The 19,137-nt window shown below is 42.5% G+C and overlaps 1 long non-coding RNA gene across 1 annotated transcript; it reads left to right on the top strand.

The window, feature by feature from the left end:
* The first annotated feature begins 9,803 nt into the window (after positions 1 to 9,803).
* Positions 9,804 to 17,867, top strand: LOC138768041 (uncharacterized). The gene is made up of 3 exons (XR_011358927.1): positions 9,804 to 9,891; positions 13,175 to 13,322; positions 17,784 to 17,867. It is a non-coding gene; the product is annotated as an uncharacterized lncRNA (long non-coding RNA).
* Positions 17,868 to 19,137: the final 1,270 nt, after the last annotated feature.

Raw genomic sequence — 19,137 nt, 5'->3', positions numbered from 1 at the left:
CAGGATCACAGGTTCTGAGCTCGGATACACATCGTAGCGTCCCTCTCCAGTGTTTCATGTAATCTAATTAGGTTAAATGAATTTAAAAGAAACCAGCAATTCCCGAAATAAGCGAACACTGCAAACAGTACCTGACGCTGCGCCGGGGCATTAATCCTGTGTCTTTTGCTGTTTGCAGCTGCTGCTCCGATTCATTTTGGCTAGTACCCCTGGTGACTTGGCATATTTATTTCTGTACGGGAATAAATAGCTCCTCTTGGCAGGCAACACTTTCCCCTGATCACAAAGCAGCTGCTGGCTGAATATATGATGTGAGTTGGCATATTTGATGTTACAACGTACAGTGGGAGTTGAGATGTCTTGTTCTTAAAAAAGGTGAATAAGTAGATTTTGGTGAAAAGAAGTGTATTGCAGCCACCTAGTGTGAAGCTGAACTCCGAGCGACCATAATGAATCCCAGCTGGAGGTACCACTTGCTACTAGATTAAAATTAGGAACAAAAAAACACATTCAGTGAGGTTTGCTGCGGGCATGGCACCCTGACCTGGAGCTAACAGCCGTTTAATTAATTGCCAACTTGTGCCAGCCTGGGTTATATTACTAGTAATGGATCTCAGGAAAAAACCCACAAAATTGAAAACCAGAAATCCTAATGCGTGTTATAGGCCAGAGAAGAAGAGTACACCATTAGGCTTACAAAAATTAGGCTGTGTTCACACAATAATTTTGTATTTGTTGTATTTTCAGCCATTGGGAAAAAAATATAATACTTTAAATCTGGACCCAAAAAATTACAAGGAACTTATCTTTACCTAAATATTATTGTGTGTTAATGAGTTAAAGTAGAAGTTCGGGTAAAATTGTTTTTTTAATATGTTATTACTTATGGAAAGTTAGACAAATTCCTAATGTACATTAATTATGGGAAATGCAAATATACTGCTATTTCCTTTAATTTAGTAGATCATGGAGACTTAAAATTCTCTGAAATACCGTGATGTCACGAATCAGGCGTAATTCCAATGGAGTGTCCAGCAGGGGGCGCACTATATATAGAATTCAATGAGTACCACTGACTTCTATATATAATGCGCCCCTGCTGGACACTCTATTGAATCAATGGCTGTCAATGTAAAACTGTATGCACTGTTATACACTGTTCTACTCCCCCATCATCATGATGGGGGAGTAGTACCAGGGCCATGCCCATCACCAATCTGGCCCCCCCGCTGCCGCCACATATGCTCTGTACTACTTCCCCATCATCTGCTCATACTTTGAGCAGATGATGGGGAAGTAGTAGCAAGGCTATCCTCATCACCGCCGCCGCCGATGCCGAGCCTGCCACTGATCCTGGAGCAGCATTCCGGAGCGCCGGATCACTATTCCCAGGGCCTACTTCCTCCCTGAGACCGGGGCCTCAATTACAGCAGCGGACCCATCTGACACGCCGGAGCTGTGGCCAGAGGCATGCAGCGTGAGTGACAGCAGGGGCAGGCATCAGTGACGGCGCAAAGGGTCCGGGCGGGTCCAGTGCGGAAATTGAGGCCCTGGTCTAATGGCGTAAGTAGGCTCCGGGAATAGTCATCTGGAGCTCCCGACTGATGCTCCAGGATCAGTGGCAGACTCAGCATCGGCGGTGGCAGCGGTGATGAGGATAGCCCTGGTACTACTTCCCCATCATCTGCTCAAAGTATGAGCAGATTATAGGGAAGGAGTACAGAACATATGTGGCGGCAGCGGGGGGGCCCGATTGGTGATGGGCATGGCCCTGGTACTACTCCCCAATCATCTGCTCATGAGCAGATGATGGGGAGTAGTACAGTGTATAACAGTGCATACAGTTTTACATTGACAGCCATTGAGTGTCCAGCAGGGGTGCACTATATATATAGAAGTCAATGGTACTCATTGAATTCTATATATAGTGCGCCCCCTGCTGGATACTCCATTGGAATTACACCTGATTCGTGCAATCACGGTATTTCAGAGAATTTGAAGTCTCTATGATCTACTAAATTAAGGGAAATAGCAGTATATGTGCATTTCCCATTATTAAAGTAATTTAGGAATTTGTCTAACTTTCCATAAGTAATAACATATTAAAAAATACTTTTGGCCAGAGTTGTCCTTTACATTTTTTTGCCAGTTTTTTTCAACCATAAAACCACACCATGGTGTTAATGTAGTTTTACTCTCAATTCATTGATAAAACTAGTCTTGGCAGTGATGAAAGAATAGTTAAAGCTACCACTGAGAAAAAAAGAGAGAAAGAGAAGCTGTTGCTGCTTTTAGTAAGAGGTGTCCATCCAGTGCTGTAGTCACAGCTTCACTGCCCACTGCTGTTCTGTAATGTCCTCCATAATGCTGCAGGGTGTTCTTTTTTTCTCAGTTTTTGTGTCAGTACAGAAAAAGACAGAAGCTGCTGCTTTTAGTAAGTGTTCTATCTTCACCCAGTCCTTCTTTCACAGCTACAATGCCCACTGGTGCTCTATAATGTGTTCCATGATGCTGCTGCTTATATGAATGTGTACAGAGACTAGACTATAGGATGTTCTCTTTGCTCTGTTTGCTGGCTGTCTACTGAAACAGCTTGCCTCCACTCATTCTGGAGCTGTGTTAAGGGTAAAGTAATAGTAGGGATGCCATATAATTGTAAGCTCCATCACTAATTTTTAGTTGTCCCTGAACTAGTTAGTGTATACCAGCCTTAATGATGGCTGAATTACACTGCACCTACACTTAAGAGAGCATCTTACTCATTTATGTCTCTATAATACACTTAAAGAAGCAACAGCAGTATGGAGGACACTATAGAGCAGTACTGAACGGTGTAATCAGAACAAAACCAGCACTAGGGTGGCATGTAATTCTGTAGTGTCTCTGCAGTCTTTCTGTGTGCTTCTAGCTGTCTCCAACCACCCCATCATCCTCCCTCCCTTACCCCCATGGACATCTTTAGGCAAAATGTAATTTAATCCTTCAGAAAGCTACTAGCCTGCGGGTGCAACTGGAGATTATGTACTGGGTTCAAGGATTTTTAAAGGGATATTTGCATCTCAGCTTGTTATTCTCTATCCATAGGGGAGGGGATCATAAACTGGTCACTAGGAGTCTGACCTGCTTGACCCACACCAATCCCAAGAATGGGGAATCATTTCCAGTGCAGTTATCTCTGTACCTGTGCGACCGCCATCGCGAGGCTCTATTCATTCTCTATAGGGCCAAGTTTGGAAACATTTGGCGGCCCCATAGAGAATGAATGAGCACAGGTGTGGAGAGCTTCCATCCGTTGTGGATTCTGCACTATACTACAGAAAACACATATTTTGTGCAAATATAAGTGATGATTTTAATACGGAAAACTGATCACACTTCACAGTATTGCCAGCAGTCATGAGATCATGCTATTTGGTTTCTCTCTGAGGGAAGGGATGGGTGCAGCCTGGCATCTTTTCTTTGAATGCCTTCCCATTGTGCTGGCACTGCCTCCCGGTAACTTTCAGGTATTATATCAGTGCTTATGTTATGCATTTGATGTGAGGATATGTTTATATTAGTTTCACAGGTCCCTTTGTCATAGCTTCATGTGACTATAGTGACTTCTTTATAACCTTCAGTTGGAATTTCAGATGTTCGGTTTCCCAATCTCTTTGATGTTTTATAGCCGGGCTGTACATGTATGACACACTTTGAAGCTCATCTTGTCATTTTGTTAAATTTTTCTTTTCTTTTTCAAACTAAGATACCTTAAAGGGAGTGCAACATCACATATTGTTTAAATTACATATTGTTTAAATCAAATTTTAGGTTTAATATATATTTTAAAGGGGAACTATCAGCAGGTGATGCTAACCTGCTGATATGTCCCTATTGCACAGGAGATGCCACGGAGGAAGGTATGTCTCTTACTTTCCTCCTCTTCACCATTAGGTGCAGTTAGTAGTTTGCTCAACGTATGACTGCTTGGAACACCCATTAGCACTACCCTCCCCCATAGCGCGATCTGGTCCGCTCCATTGATTATAATTAGAGATGGGTGGGCCAGACGGCAGCGCATGTGTGTTGCGGGGGCGAGCAGTGCTCCTCACAGTCGTCCCAATGCTCCTATCGGTCTCACCGGACTGTGGAGTAAAAAACTAATGCATAGGAACAACGCTGAAGAGAAAGGTAAGAGATATACCTTCCTCCTCTGTGTCTTCTGTGCATTAATAATTTATCAGCAGGTTACATTCGTCTAACCTGCTAATAGTTCCCCCTTTAAGAATTTTTTTTTTTTTTTTATTCCATTTTATCTAGATTTTAAAATAATCCTAAAATCTTGTAGTTTCCAGTGTACAGGTGACAACAGTATATAGATAGCGCAGACAGGAGCACAGTGACAGGTGACACCAGTATATACATAACACAGACAGGAGTACAGTGAGAGGTGACACCAGTATATAGATAACACAGACAGGAGTACAGTGAGAGATGACACCAGTATATAGATAGTGCAGACAGGAGTACAGTGACATGTGACACCAGTATATACATAACACAGACATGAGTAATGTGAGAGGTGACACCAGTATATAGATAACACAGACAGGAGTACAGTGAGAGATGACACCAGTATATAGATAACACAGACAGGAGTAGTGAGAGATGACACCAGTATATAGATAACACAGACAGGAGTACAGTGAGAGATGACACCAGTATATATATATAACACAGACAGGAGCACAGTGACAGGTAACACCAGTATATAGATAACACAGACAGGAGTACAGTGAGAGATGACACCAGTATATAGATAACACAGACAGGAGTACAGTGAGAGATGACACCAGTATATAGATAACACAGACAGGAGTACAGTGAGAGGTGACACCAGTATATAGATAACACAGAGAGGAGTACAGTGAGAGATGACACCAGTATATAGATAACACAGACAGGATTACAGTGAGAGGTGACACCAGTATATAGATAACACAGAGAGGAGTACAGTGAGAGATGACACCAGTATATAGATAACACAGACAGGATTACAGTGAGAGGTGACACCAGTATATAGATAACACAGACAGGAATACAGTGACAGGTGACACCAGTATATAGATAACAAAGACAGGAGTACAGTGAAAGGTGGCACCAGTATATAGATAACACAGACAGGAATACAGTGACAGGTGACACCAGTATATAGATAACAAAGACAGGAGTACGTGAAAGGTGGCACCAGTATTTAGATAGAGCTCAGAATTCAGCACCCCCTTCCCCTGTGTAATTTTCATTTATAAAGGCCAATGAGTGTGTCCAGAATCCTTTCTCATTCATAACCATTATATACTGCTAAGGTAATACTGCAGTAGAGTGCCCAACATAAAATTTAGTGTGCCAATAATATTTGCAAGAGTCCTCATATTACTGCCAAATAGTGACCACACAATACTACAATTTAATTGCCATATAATATCACAGTACACTGCTTTATGGCTATATTTTGCCTCTAAAATTCCTATCCTCCGGTGAGGGACATAGAAAATGGGTGTGTGGTTAATTTCCAAGTTTGCAACTCCTTAAAACAGATGATGTGGAGAAGACTGGACAAGAATAGACTTCATGTAGTGGGCGGAGAACAGACTATTTCTTAGAGGAATTAATCTATGACATAAGGTAGAACTGACCAGTAAGAAGGTGACTGGTGACCAGTGAGGTTAGGAGAGGCATGAGACTCAATGCTAGAATGAGAATAAACTATGTTCTATTGAACAAAAGATGAAGGAACTTCAAGAGGTAGGAAACTGAGTAAACACAAGAAGGAAGTAAACACATTTACTTTGGCCAGATAATATATCATGAGAAATAACCTAAGAACAATCTGATGAAGGGAGATGGACAAGAACATGTTGAAAGACAAACAACCAGGATTGCAACGATCTTCTGCCATCGCTCTGTAGAATCGAAGCAGCGGCAGCAGATGGCTGCTATCTTCTATAGGCTGAGCACCCGGGCAGCCCATCCCCCAGCTCCCCCCGGCCCCCCGCAGCTCTTCCTGGCCCTCCCCCCCGGCTCTCACCCGCTTTCTGCCGATGTGTGTAATAGCGCCGGTAGCGAGCTTGTTTGCTCCTCAATATCACCCCGTGTAACAAGGGCTTTAGTTCTCGGAGAGATAACCCTCCACTTCCTATAGAGAACAAAGGAGTGTTCTTATGGATAGGGAGTATGCAAGGGAGAGCAATAACTGATGGCCAGGAGATTGTTCATCCATCAATCATTGAAAGTATATGGACACCTGTAGAGAGACTGCCAAGCTAGCTTATGGATTCCTCTAGGCCAGGTAATCCTCCCTGGGAAAAGGGTATACAAATTATCCTTCCTCAAGAAGGAAGATCGCTGACCTCCTAAGGCAACCGTTAGGCAGTAGCTACCCTAAGAGTCAATGTCCCAACAACAAAAGAGCCTTGACTGGAAATCAGCTAAACCTAAATTTCCTCCCAAAGGAAGAAGATCAATTTGTAGACATTTTCCCCCCTTCCTAACCCAGTGACATAGTTACATACATGGTTAATACGGTTGAAGGAAGACACAGGTCCATCAAGTTCAACCAAGGAGGGAATGGATACAGGGAAGGGGACAGATGATAATAGGATCTATACATAGTCCCTCCGATACAACTAGAATCATGTCCTTCCTTAGAACAATTGGTTTCCTTATATCTAGAGAAGACTAAAGTTTTAGATATAGATTTATCATACATCAAGTTCATGGTACGAACGCACTTTTCACATAGTTGTAGACCAAGAGAATACCTGTAGGGCAGGGGTAGGGAACCTTGGCCCTCCAGCTGTTGAAAAACTGTCCACGCATGATGGGAATTGTAGCTTTGCAAAATATGCTATAGGGGGGTGCTGGCACTGGCAATTGAGGTAGCGAAAGACCCCTTTGCCACATAATACACATGTTCAGTGAGGGTATCTGAATTGGAGCCTAGTCAGGCCTCTGCTGTACATAGTACATTGAATTCATTGTAAGAAACAAAAAATAATTAAACAACAAAACAAAAATTTTGCATCACCAAATAAAGAAAGAACATAAGTAAGATTCCCTTTTCACTCTTAAGCATTTTTAAGTCTTTGATAAAAGGCTCTGGCGGAAGACAAGACACACAAAGACGCAGCTTCTTAGGTTTCTCCACTTTTAAGTTTATTTTCTGCGCTTTGAACAAGACCCAACCTGTTGCACAATTTGTAAGATGTGAACTCCATGCCCTCAACACGTGCAGTGTGATTTCTCAGTACCTAAAGAGCTAGCGAGTATCAAAAGCTCAGCATTGTAAAACCAACTCATGGATTTATAATGGCCGTTAAAACGTCAAAAATATAACAAACTGCCAAAGAGATTTTTTGTCCTTTAGACAAATTCCATCTTGTTTGCATTCCTCTGCGCCTTTTCATTCATATTAAAGGGCAATTATAGGGAACAATCACGTTATTCATACACAATGGGAAGTATGTGCCTCCTGTTGGTAGATTATAAGCATATTAGGAACCTCTAAAAAGTGGCATGTTACATTGAACCACATACCTGTGTATGTATTAATGATGACAAAATACGGGTAACTCTATCGACAGTACTGTAAGATGCCTTCAAGTTGGAAAATTTGGTGCCAAATTGATCAAATTGGCGTGGGACCATCTGTTCGATACCGCTCATTACACAATTAAGACAAGGTTTCCTCACCACATATTATAGGACTAGGCCAGGTTCACAGAACAGCCGGTGTCGGTGAAGTTTATCTCTCTAAACTTCAATTCTATTGAATTGGGATGCTGGCGCATCCGTGTGGCTCGCATTCCAATTCACCATAGTACACAATGGAGAGTGCGGCCGGATCCGCACTCTCCACTGTGTGAGCTTCCAGTGTTGTGCGGCCGCAATTCAATGAATAGCAGCCACACAAAAATGAAATGTCAGTTTTTCCTGCGGCCACTAGGGATCCTGGCCAGAGTGTATACTATGTGTATACACTCCGGCCGGGATTCCCTCTGACTGCAGTATAGCGTAAGTTTTGTATTAATCACGGCCGTTGTTGCAAATCGGCAACAACGGCCTTGATTAACCCATAGCTGCACCAGGACGTTACTGAACGTCCTCGTGCCGCTATGGGAGTTCAGAGGGGGGTCGCGCGGCGACCCCCCTCTGAACTGCCGGGATCCCGGGTCCCGCATGTAGCCCGGGATCGCGGCTATTAGCGGGCATGGTCCGATCGCCGTGCCCGCTAATTAAGTACTTAGAAGCAGCTGTCAAAGTTGACAGCTGCTTCTAAATACTTCCTCATCTCAATACCTGGTGGTCTAGTGGGGGGATCGCCCCCCCGCGGCGCGGTTGCGGGGGGGGCGATCCCCCCATCCATCCCGGGCCGGCGTCTGCGCTGATCCTGGTTTGGCATTCTATTGCTTTCGGCTGCAGCAGCCAAAAGCAATAGAACACTGATCTCATGGATTTATGCAGTATAACTATACTGCATTGATCTCTATGAGAGATCAGAGTGCATATACTAGAAGTCCCCCAGGGGGAATAACCCTAACCCCAGGGGGGCTTCTAGTATATGTGTAAAGTAAAAGAAAAATGTATTTTTAATAACACAAAATCCCCTCCCCTAATAAAAGTGTGAATCACCCCCCTTTCCCCATTTTATAAATAAAAATACATAAATAAATAAATAAACATGTTTTCTATCGCCGTGTGCGTAATCGCCCGAACTATTAATTAATCACATTCCTGATCTCACACGGTAAATGGCGTAAGCGCAAAAAAATCCCAAAGTGCAAAATTGCACATTTTTGGTCGCATCAAATCCAGAATAATTGTAATAAAAAGCGATCAAAAAGTCGTATATGCGCAATCAAGGTACCAATAGAAAGGTCACATCATGGCGCAAAAAATGACACCTTACACAGCCCCATAGACCAAAGGATAAAAACGCTATAAGCCTGGGAATGGAGCGATTTTAAGGAACATATATTTTCTTTAAAAGGTTTTAATTTTTTACAAGCCATCAAATCAAATAAAAGTTATACATGTTACATATCGTTGTAATCGTAACAACTTAAGGAACATATATAACAAGTCAGTTTTACTCTAGGGCGAATGGAGTAAAAACAACCCCCCCCAAATAAAATAAAAAAAAACAAAACATTTTTTTTCAATTTCACCACACATATAATTTTTTTCTGGTTTCCCGGCACATTTTAGGCAACAATTACATCTGCCATAGCAAATTACATTTAGTTGCGCAAAAAATAAGGGCTCATTTGGGTCTCTAGGTGAAAAAATGCAGGCGCTATGGCCTTATATACACGAGGAGGAAAAAACGAAAGCGCAAAAATGAAAACTGGCTGTGTCCCCTAAGGGTTAATACAAAACTTATGTTGTGTGAACACGGCCTTATGGAGCACCTTTGATTTATAGCAAAATCAGTGCACTAGTACAGTTCCTTAAAGGGTTTTCCAGATTTAAACATCTCTTTTTTTGTAAGAAGGATCCATAGAAAATAAGGCTGCTGTTTAAAGGGGTGGTAAGAGGAAGATAACTATGGATATACTAATATATTGTGTAAAATGAATTTTTTTAACATATGGATGGAAAGATATAGGCTCACTTATGCCCCCATGTGCTGTTTTGTTTCATTTTCTGTTGCCCTTGGTTAGAGCCCACTGGGCATCCTCTTTCTCGTGTCGCACATGCTCAGTTCAATCATCACATGATCTGTCATATTAGTACTGGCAATTGAGATTGTGGGAAAGGATCCACATTGTTGCATGGCAACAGTAGGGTCACAGTTTAGAGAGGAAACCAGGGAGTGAATAGATACATGGGGAAGAAAACTGGCACAGTGATGTAAGTTATTTTACTAAAATCAGCGCACTTATTCTCCTGTACATATGTGGTACACATTTGATTTTATTTGCTTTGTGACACCACCCCTTTAAGTTCCCCATACACCTTTAATAAGTGTTAGCCTTTAATCTTCTCGGAACTCCTCATACACATGAAAGTTTGGCTTCTAGGGTACTCTGGCACCGTCTTTACCCTCCAAGAACAAAGGGGTTGGAGGGATAAGCTCACATGAATGTTTGGCTTCTAGGCTACTCTGGCACTGGCATATCCCACCAAGAACAAAGGGGTTGGAGGGATAGGCTCAGGAGGCCACCATCCCCTTTATACAGTCAGCCAAATCTGCTGGAGGCTGGTTCAGCCAACTTCAGCGTGAGGTGTATGAGCATCTACTGTATATACTACAAGAAGTCCTCTGTAATCTGTGGCAGTAAATATCCAATCTCTTCCAGCAAAGGGGAAAGAGGTTCTCCATTTTGGACAATGCCTACTTGTTAGTGATTGTCTATTCATTAAAGCTGATCACAAAGAGTTCACTGGTGAGACTTCAAGTAATCAACTGTAATCGGTTGGAAAACATGTCAAATGCAGGAGTCCTTGTTCCCATATAGTACTCTGTGGCAGTACAGGGTAGGCAGGTTAGGCAGTGTTGCTTACCTCTGGGATGCTATTGGCTAAGAACACCATAGAAAGTAAGTACGGGAGCAGGGACTATTTTCAAAGGTAGCAGACTCTGCTCCTGTACAGTATATTAAGCGGCCTTACGCATTCAGGAGAACAAGTAAATGTAAGGGGTGATGCATATGGTATCACCACTTACTTGTGGGATGCGCAATGTACAGGAGCAGGAAATGACCTTACACATTCACAGGCGCCAGAAAATGTAGTAATTGTAAGTGGTGACCCTATAGCATCATCACTTACCTGTGGGCTTCCCAGTGTACAGGAGCAGGGACTCCTTCCCTTCACAGGAATCCCTGCCCCTGTACTTTCCATGGTGCTCTATACTTTCGGCATTGGGCCCCACAGAAGTATTCACAAGAAGCAAATCCCAAAAGTTTTGGATCTTGATTAATTTTCGGATTTTACGGGGAAAATTGGGATTGAAATTGATTAATTCCAAATCGATATTCTCGTCTCTTTGAAGGAATAAAGCCCATTTACAGCCATTTTATTATTAAGCACTCTGAAAGTATAATTACATGCGAGAAGAGTCCTCGGTAGTGGAGCTGACTGCATAAATACTCCAACGTCGATGGAAATTGTCAGTTCAGTAGCCACTGCTCATTAGTGACTACAGAGCTGTCATTGAATTAAAAATTAATCCCTATTAAGGCTGAACAGATCGCGAGTCTCAGCGAGTGCTTACCTCATAGGCTTAGACTCCTCTACTTTATTAGCGGCTCTGGTCCTAAGAAACATTACATTTCCCAGGTGGCTTCAAAGCTATCTAAAGAACACCTTAATTTATTAAATACTGGGACAAAGATCATTAGTGTCTTATACAGAGAGATGTATAGAATTACGTATAAAATATACATAAATCCTTGCAGAGTCCCAAGGTTCTCCAAAAATTATATAAATTTATATACGGTATGGATTACTTATTTTATTGAACATGGTACTACACATGCTACAGCAGCAGCCTGTACTCCTGGAGAGTTGCAATCATAGCTGGCTTCATAGCTGAGGATATAAAAAATTGTTTGGTCACCTGGTCACTGAGCATGAACAGGTGAATGCACACCTTCTATACCAGATGATCAACCGGCCCGGTGCTGGGAGCCAGATAGCCAAAGATTTGATGTAATGGATCTAGTCTAAGGTCGGTCCATTAATATTGAAGTCTCAAAAACCCTTTGTATGGATTAATATACAAGGAGAAGCTCCTAAGTATAGGAATTCTCAGGTCAGAACTCACATGCATTATGGGAACAAGTATTCATAGGGTACTAAAGTGACATAGGAAAAGGTTTGGTAGGTAAGGTTTGTCTGTTTGCTGATGACACAAAAGTGTGCAATAGGGTTGATATTCCTGGAGGTGTCAGTAATATGGAAAATTATTTAGCTTTACTAGATAAGTGGTCTAAACAATGGAAACTGCAATTCAATGTTTCCAAATGTAAAATGATGCACTTGGGGAGAAGGAATCCTCTATCCGAGTATCACATCGGCAGTACTGTGTTGGCAAAGACTTTAGAAGAGGAGGATTTAGGAGTAGTGATTTCTGACAGCCTAAAATCAGTCACCAGTGCAACCAGGCGGTGGGGAAAGCAAATTGTATGCTGGGGTGTATAGTTAGAGGTATAACCAGTAGGAAGAGGGAGATTGTGATCCCGCTGTATAGATCTCTGGTGAGGCCACGTCTGGAATACTGTGTCCAGTTTTTGAGACCTCACCTACAAAAGGATATTCATAAAATAGAACGGGTCCAGAGACGGGAGACAAAAATGGTGGAGGGTGTCAGGCATAAAACATATTAGGAAAGACTTAAGGATTTGAATTAACCCAATGTTCACTTTATTTCTCTTATACTTTGTTTTAGCCTAGTCCAGTTGGTTATTGGTCATTTTTGTGTATTCCTGGTTTCTGTATTTTTTTGTAGAGGGTTAGGGTTTTTATTAGGGGCAGTAAGGGTCAGTAATGTTCAGGGATCAATGTAATAGATAGATGGATAGTTCAGGGAAAGCTAGTTAGGATAAATGTTTAAAATTTGTTTATGTTCTTCGCTAAAAAAAATTCTACCATATTAGCAGAACGCAATATGTCCGGAACATTAAACACAGAATCCATCTTCACTCTTATGACTCTCTCTCTCTATATTTTTTATGTTATTTCTTAATAATCTTTAATTTCCTCATCTCAACGTCCTTCACAAATTCAAAAAGATGTCCCTGACAAATTGGTTGGTGCGGTTTTGCTGATGCAGATGTTGCCCCATGACCCTCTTGTTTTTAAGATGCTCGCTTTAACTGCTTACACATTTTACAGCCTCAAATGTCTGAATGGAGATTTACTGTTATGGCAAAGCAGTTTAATTTTTATAACAGTTTGAAAAAAAAAATAATGATTCCCGTCGTTAGGGATTTTACCATTTGGTAAACCACATGACATGTAAATCATCCCCCATGAAAAGAGGGTTTGTCCTCCATAAACCTAGAGAACACAAATCACACGCTTGTTGTGTCAGATATTCCATTGTGGCTTTTTTTTTTCTTTAACCACTAATTTTAAGATAGATTTTTTTAAATATGTTTTGTTGCATTGTTTGTTTACTACTTTTTAGGCTTTTTTCCCCATCTATTTGCGCTGAAGCCAAGATCCAATGAACAATCTGCAGAAAACAATAGCGTTTATTGAAGGCTCCGCAGCTATATGAAGACAAGGAGGGAAGAAAACTGTCTGAGAAAACAGTTACCTTTGTTTTACTAGAGGTGACTCACTGTCTGTTGCTTCTTGAGCATGTGGGCGATGGAGAAGCCTGACACAATGGTGATTTGTGAAGAGGTGCATGCTACGGGAACCTCATCTGCTAATGAGAGCCAAGACGTCTGATGATCTGCGCTAATTGCTCTGAATCACTTTAGAATATTCTTGCTTAGCCCGGGAGATCTTCCTGGGAACATTTCTGAGGCCCTAATCTACAAATAATTTGCATGACATTATAATTGGTATCACTGTATTAATATGAGCTTGGCATAATAGTGTGATGTGGCAAGAAAGGCTAATTGCCAACAGGAAAGATTTATCAAACAAAACAGGATCGTCTAGCCAGCTGCATGTATGAGAGACTGGAACAGTTCTATATGCAGCAGATTAGGGCAAATACAATTTCCTAGATTCCTTTTTTTTGTTTATTCCTTTTTTGTTCCTTATATCCCTTTTTCCTTGTTCCCTCCTCTCTGATCTCAATGTCCTTCCTTCTCTTCTCCCTCCCCCATCTTCCACCTCCATTACATCCTTCTTCCTTTCTTCTTTAAAACCTACTTTCTGACATCCCTTCCTTCCTTAAATATATCCTTTCTCCTTCCCTTTCCATCCACCTTGCTTCCTTACTTTCTTTTATCCCTCCTCTCCTCCATTACATCCTGACCTTTCTTACACTTTCCTTCTTTAAAATCATCCTTCCATCCTAATTCCATCCCTTCCACCCTTCTTTCCTCCTCCCCCCTTCCTTCCATCCTACTTTCCTACATTTATCCCTTTCTTCTCCCTCCTTCGCTTCTTGCATCCTTTCTCTCCCTCCCTCACTTCATTCCTTCCTCCTTCCCTTTCTTCCTTCCTTTTTTCCTACCACACTACTTCTCTTCATGCTTCCCTCAATACCTTTCTTCATTCCCTCTTTCCTCCCTCTCTTTCTCCCTCCCTTCTTTCCTCCTTCCCTTCCTTTCTTAAACTCTCCCTTCCTTATTTCCTTAGTCCCCTCCTTTCTTCCATTTTCACTTCTTTCCTCCCTCGCTTCCTTCCTCTCTCCTCTCCTGCCTTGCTCGCTTCCTCCTTAATTTCTTTTCTTCCTTACTCACTTCCTTATTTCCTCCTTCCCCTCCTTTCTCCCTTCCTTGCTTTGTTCTGATTTCCTTTCCAACCTACCTCTTTTCTATCTTCCTTACTTTCTTCTCCTCCATTCCTTCTTTCTTTCCTTCCTTTATCCCTTACCCCTCCCTTTCATCTATCCTTCCTCTCCATTTACCAATTCCCATCTGCTGCATTTACCATAAGGTGTTGTGAAGAAGAGCTGTATACAGCTGGAAACATATTGGTGTGATGAATCTGTGGTGTCCCACGGGTGTTCCTTGTCTTTACACCTCTCGCCTGTACTTCAAAGTGTTAGTGGTAGTGAAGTATTACCTATGTTTTACCACTAGATGTCGCTAGTACATGTACTGTATGCCTAAGTATTGCACAGCTGTAGCAGTTAAAGGGTTATTGTCTCTGTGATCGGTGCACCAATGAGGGCTCTTTCTCTTTTCTACCTATCTCTATCCTTCTCTCTGTCTTGCACTCTCTTCTCACCCACTCACAACACATGTCACATGTGCTGTAGGAAGTTGTCACATGGGGAGAGGAAGTGTAGGCACACCTTTGGGGGTCTTACTCTGGATTTTGTAGAGGAAGGACGCAAGCCAGAGTGGTCCATGCAGCGGTCAAGCCTGACCCTGGCTTATGCCAGATCCCGTGTTAGAGGGCAAGTCCAATGTAGTCTAAGGTGTGATAGTGAACAGACGCAAATGGAAGCAAGAGCACTCTCTTCTTGAAAGCAGCACTTCTAGACACTATGCAGTGCTGAACGCACACTCAGAGAGGACAAGTCAGGGATCATTCCAGCCCACGCCAAGAACCAGTCTAAGACTATGTTCACACAACATATCAGCCCGGCCGTTCCGTGACCCTGGCCGGGTACTTAGGTACCGGCCGGATGATCCGGACAGCTGCAGAGCTCTGATGCGGTCGCATCAGCATGCGCCCGCATCCGAGCTTCCCATAGCACACAGTGAAGCGAGCGGCCGGAGCTGCTCGCTTCACTGTGTGAACTGACAGGTCTTTCTGCGGCCGGAATTCACAGAATTCTGTCCGCAGAAAACTGACATGTCAGTTATTTGCGGCCCCGTATGGGATCCCGGCCGGAGCTCATACGTTGTGTATACGCTCCGGCCGGGATCCCATTGAAAGTAAGGCACTGTGCAAAAAGTACGGCCGTTGTTGCCATCGTAATGGCAATCATGGCAATTGTTGCTTTTACGTAGTGTGAACATAGCCTAAAAGTGCAGGACAGTATCCTGATGAAATAGGAACTGATCCGGATAGAGCAAAGTTGCTAAAAGCCTACGTACTCTATCTCGCAGCATGGGTGTAACCAGGAAACCTTGGCCACTCTGCTCATCCCAGGTAACAAGGTCTGGGGCTTGTGTCACCCTCTAGGACGAGTCACCCGACACTGGTGGGCAGTAGGTGGAGACAAAACACGGGCACAAGTATTCTTTCTACTTTCAAGTATTTCTATCTATTCTACTTCTCAAGTTCCGGCAGAGCACAGTACTACTTTAGGTTGGGACTCTCTCGACATCCTCCTGTCTACTTCTCTGAACTTCTTCTACCTCTCAGCACGCATGGCTGTACTCTTTTTCTAGCTCTCAGCACAGATCTGGTTACTAAAGTCCAAGCTATCTTATCAAGCCAAAAGCCTATTGTGTATAACTGTATCAAGTATTCCTGCAGTAAAGAAGAGTTTATTTATTGTAACAGGACTTGATTCTTGTCCAAGCACCTACACAGCCATTACACCTTCCTTGGGTCATCTCCCCTTTCTGTGGGTGGCAGTACCGATAGTCCAGGTGGGCAACGATTCCACTCTGGACCACCGTGATAATCGCCCAAGGGACTCCCAAATAGCCTGGCATGTTACTGACCACAGGGGAAAGGGTATAGCCAGCCTCACTATACTCAAAGCAGGTGTGCCATCATACCTGTGTGCCCAACTGGCACTGGCATCACAACAGTATAACACCTGGCTGATCTATTCCCTGACCAACCACTACTGTAGTGGAGTCACACTTTACCATCTGGCAAGTGACCAGTCGCGCCTCCCAGCGGGGCATCACCACAAATCTACTGTATATTCTATCGGGGGCCTTTTTATGTTATTTTCAACAAAGTCAGACTTTTGTAAAGTTTACCACAGAATTTGAGCAAGCTAAGTGACATATCATTTACTAGTGAGGATTCTGCACAGATACCAGGTTGGGTAGCCAGAAAATAGATTAGCCAAACAAAACTATGGCAGAATCTGCCACATAAAAACACCTCTGTGATTGATCATTTCTTATGTGAACAAACCTTTGAACTGTGGTGCTCAGATAAGTCCAACATCAAATCCTTAGCAGCCCTGATGATCCATATTTACTTGGTAGGTATCACGTCAGCCCTACTGGTGCAGCTTTCTCTCCAATAAAGGGAGTATCCAAGATAAAAAAAAAAAACAGCTACTTTCATGCAGAAACAGCACTACCCCTGTCCTCAGGTTTTGTGAGGTATTGCAATTCAGCTCCATTCACTTCAGTGAACCTGAGCTTCAAATCCCACACCCAAACTAAGGGCCCTATTACACCGGACGATTATCGTTCAGATTGTCGTTAAATCATTCGAATCTAAATCATAATCGTTCGTTTGAATAGCAGTTAACGACTAACGACCGAACGAGAAATCGTTGATCGTTCAATAAGACCTGGACCTATTTTTATCGTTGCTCGTTCGCAAATCGTTCGCATTGAATAAGAAGTCGTGCGGTCGTTCGCAGTAGTGACGAACACAATAGCGACGACAAGACGACCGCAAGAACGATCATAAGTAACGATTATCTTTCCATGTAAATGGGCGAACGATTTCAGGTCTTTCGTAATAGCGGTCATTTGGATCGTTTATCAATAGCGATTATGCGAACGATAATCGTCCAGTGGAATAGGGCCCTAAGGAAACAAGAGGTGCTGTCTCTAGAAGAATGCGGCCATGTTTTCTAAGCCGGGACAACCCCTTTAAAGTCTATGGGAGCATAAGACCATTCTGTCATTAGAGACCTGTTTCCCAGATACAGTGACAGTCCGAGCCAACTGCTCTTTTTTTCTTGGTGCATGTTCACACTTGCTAAGGGCCCAATTCCAGGTATCTCCATTTTTTTTTTTATAACTGCACACATTTAATTTTTTGGGATAATCAGGATCGGTAGTGATCAGCAGTGGGGGAATTGCGGAGAATGTTCTGTATTGTGAGTTAGATGAACCTTTTTCAGTTAATAAATTTATCCTGTATAAAGTCTATTTACTTTAGAACATTAAAACCAAATGTTTATGTGACTCAACAGTCTAATAATGTCAACCATTTTTTTCTGTCTCTAAAATCAGTGATTTCTCTCTCACATGGCGAGCTGGTGGTCAGAGCGACCTCGACCTCAACATAGATCTGTTTCAAAGGTAGCAATCCTGTGTAATTTACAGTAAGTTCGTTTGTACAGAACATTGATGAAAAGCTGGATTCCTGGCATAGAGGGAGCTTACTTTGGCTAGTGTTCTTCCCCACAGCTCTGCATTATAGCTGCTTTATAAGGGATTTTTACATATAGTTAAAAAGGTTATGTTTAGCAATTTTGCATATTTTTAACCACTTAGAGCCATAAGAACTTCTTGTTGTAATTTCAGCATTCAACTGAGCCATAATTTTATTTTTATCTTTCTGTGGATCTAACCATTTGATGGCTTGTTTTTTGCTGGATGAATTGTCATTTTTAACTGTACCATTTTGGGGTACATATAATTTATTGATTAACTTCTATTAATTATTTCCATTGGGGATTGTGAAAAGTAATTCCCTTGCTCTCCTTTCTCAACAGGACTCTGCTCTCCTGTCCCACAAGGACTCTACTTCTCGCTCCTGTTTCCCCACGACTCTGCTCTGCTCTCCTCTCCTACAAGGACTCTACCTCGCTCTCCTGTCCCACAAGGACTCTGCTCTCCTGTCCTACAAGGACTCTGCTCTGCTCTCCTTTCCCACAAGGACTCTACTTCTCGCTCCTGTTTCACCACGACTCTGCTCTGCTCTCCTGTCCTACAAGGACTCTACCTCGCTCTCCTGTCCCACAAGGACTCTGCTCTCCTGTCCTACAAGGACTCTGCTCTGCTCTCCTGTCCCACAAGGACTCTGCTCTGCTCTCCTGTCCTACAAGGACTCTGCTCTGCTCTCCTGTCCCACAAGGACTCTGCTCTGCTCTCCCACCAAGACTTTGCTCTGCAATCCTGTCCCACAAGGACTCTGCTCCTCTCTCTCTCTATTATTATTATTATTATCATCATAAATTTTTGGGTTGTTCTCATCATGTGTTATCTATTTACTGACACCATTCACAATAATTGATGGTAACGGCTTAGCTCCTCCTTAATGACTTAGTGATGGATAGCAACTACTGCTCACTGTGAAAAGGCTGCAGGACACTGTGACTATGTTGGGGTAAGTACAAACCACCTGCGTTGTATGTCAATAGTGAAGTTCGGCAGCACAAGAATAGAGCAGGGCTTAGACTTCTGCAGTTATAGACACAAACATAGGTGGTATATAAAAAAATCAACTTTTTCATTTTTTTTATATTTTTAAAATATTACATTTAACTTTATTAAAGCAATGTATTAAAAAAAAAAAAAATTTTCCCCTCTGGAGTACTTCTTTAAAAAGTCATCTCTAGGCTATAGGTTCAGCTCTGCCAAG

The sequence above is a fragment of the Dendropsophus ebraccatus genome, chromosome 11 (assembly GCF_027789765.1).
Source record: "Dendropsophus ebraccatus isolate aDenEbr1 chromosome 11, aDenEbr1.pat, whole genome shotgun sequence".
Classification (NCBI taxonomy): domain Eukaryota; kingdom Metazoa; phylum Chordata; class Amphibia; order Anura; family Hylidae; genus Dendropsophus; species Dendropsophus ebraccatus.
Note: the sequence above shows the minus strand (reverse complement) of the source record. Positions and strands in the feature narration are given on the sequence as shown.